Genomic DNA, 2,815 nt, shown 5'->3' on the forward strand with positions numbered 1-2,815 from the left:
TATCGCTACTTTAATTTTTTTTTTTTTGTAAATTTTTTAAACGTTTAACGCCATTCTTTGTTGGTTTTTCTATTAATTTAAACTTTTTATATTTAATTATATTTTAAATTTTAACAATATTAAAATATAATTATTTTATCATTTAATTGTTTTTTAACTTTTATTTGTGAACATTAAATAAAATATTAAACATAGCAGCAATATTTATGAACATTTTTATTCTTTAAATAAAATAAAATTGTATTAAAAGTTATCATGTCGAATTTGATTTAATATCATAATTAATAATAAACTTTTACGATATTCGATGTATATTAATGATCCTTAACTAGTGTCCTAAAATAAAAGTCTTTCGAATTATGAATTTCTTCACATCATATATATAAATATATATATATATATATATATAATAAAATAATAATAAATAAAACAAAAAAATGTCACGTGATCGGTTTCTAAAGTCTGTGGTACTGCATTGATATTGATAGTAATAACGGTGCATTGTTCAGATTTCTTGTAAAGTTAAAATCAAAAAATAGGCTTTGTATTGACAGTAATAATGGTGCATTTCATGGTATTGGTAGTACCAATCTTAATAAATGTAATATATGTGTATGAACAAACCATTGGTGCCTCTTGAGAGTGAATGCACGTCTTTTGCTTATATAGGCACAAACAGAAAGAGAAAGAAAAAACTTAAACTGAACCTTGTGTAACAGAAATATTAACAGTACTAAAAATTTTCGTATTACAGGGTAATTTTCTTGCAAATTTATTAAAAAAACTTGCAAGAAAAGATTTTTTCCTGCTATTTTTTTTAAGAATTTTAATTGGCAGGTAATTTCTTCATGGGTAATTATTTCCTACAAAATTATAAAATTCGCAAGTATTTTCTACAAAATTTGTTACGAAAAGTTTTTTATACAAAATATTTTGTAAAAAAATTGGCAGCAATTTCCTACAAAGTTTTTTTTCATAACAAAATTTATAAGTATTTCCTGCAAAAAAAATCAAAACAAAATTGACAGGAAATATGAGTTTGTTTAGTAGTATAGGGACAAACTCCTCTTGATCAGTTACATTTTACTCTCTTACCCTTCTCTTATTCCACCACCATATATAAATTCTCTATTTTTTTATTTATCAACAAGAACAAATATATTAATAGGAGCAATAACATTGCTTTAACCTAATACAAAAAATAAAAATAAAAGAAAAGGAAAAAAAAATCATCAACAACATATCTAAACTATACATCTTTCTCTACAAATCAAGATTAAAACATAGATGAAGTTGTGGTTAGTGAGGTGAAATAAAAAAAGTTTAAATTCTTGTATATTTTAAATCGAAAGAAATGAAAAATTTGTCATCACGTCTTTTTTTTTCATGTTTTAAGTTTTCATTTTGCATATGTTAGAGTATATTATAGAGTGGAGTTAAATATGTTTTTGATCTCTTAAGTTTTAGTGAAAATTGAAATTGGTCCCTTTTTGAAACTTTGACCCAATTTCGTGCCTCAACCTTAGAAATGCATGAATTTAGTCATTTTAACCAAATATTATTTTACACTAACTAAGAAGCACATTTGAAACGTCAAATAAACTTAATAAAATTTGGTTAAAAGGATTAAATCCATGCATTTCTAATGATGAAAGACTAAATTGGTCCAAAGTTTCAAAGTTTGGTTAATTCTAATTTCTGGTATAAGTTAAAAGACCAAAAATATATTTAATTTTTAGAATTAGAGTGTGAAAGTTATCAAAAGTGGAAATTTTAATTGATGGTGATGAAATTCTTTTTTTTTTTCAATTTGTGTGTTTGTTTATTGATTTCATGTTGCATTTCGCATAATAAAATAAAAAACAGAAGGCACAGAGTAACCGCATCATTATTATCATATCATCAATCAAAGTTCTCGCCTTCAACACATACATACTTCAAAGTAAAGAGAAGATTCCAAGACTAATTTAAATTTTTATGATTTATTAAATAAAGGGGTGACTCTCTTACCACATAACTTTGTTATTACATATATAATAAATAAATGTATTAAAATTTTTAAAATAGTGAAAATAAATAATGAGATAAAAGAACGTAATATAGAATATATACAAATATAATATGTAAAACAAAAGTTTGTGCCACGACCAAATTGGTTTTCAAAATCTGAAACTATTCAGGTACTCATGGGCAGTAGTGGAACTTCGTGCAATATGTTGGAGGTGCCAAAATTTTGGTTAAATTATTCTTTGGTCCATTTTTTTTGTCTAAAAATATCATGTTGGTCATCTAATGTTTTTTAGTTTCAATTTGGTCTCGATTTTATAAAAAATAATGCAATTTTATCTTTTTCGTTAAATTTCTTAAAGCGGAACAAAAAATTTTCATTAAAATTGATACTACGATTATGCCAATTACACCCACAAAGCAAATCATTCACAACTTCAGTTTTGATGAAAAATTCTTGATTTGATTTAATAAATTTAACGAAAAAGGACAAAATTACATAATTTTTTAAAATTCGGACCAAATTGAGATTAAAAAAACTAAATGAGTAACTTAATATTTTTGAACGAAAATAGAAACCAAAAGAGTAATCGTAAAATTTTTATATAAACTAGTCAAAACATTGTATTTACTTTTTTTATGATAATAAAAAATAATAAAATTACAATTATTATTATTATAATTATAAAATTCGATATAAATAATTTTTATAATTTTAGTATAATTAATTTTCATTTATAATGATTCAATTTTAAAAAATAAAAAATGATTAAATTAAACAAATAACAATTTAAAAAATAATATTAAT

This window comes from Vigna unguiculata, chromosome 4 (assembly GCF_004118075.2).
Source record: "Vigna unguiculata cultivar IT97K-499-35 chromosome 4, ASM411807v1, whole genome shotgun sequence".
In the NCBI taxonomy this organism is placed as follows: Eukaryota; Viridiplantae; Streptophyta; class Magnoliopsida; order Fabales; family Fabaceae; genus Vigna; species Vigna unguiculata.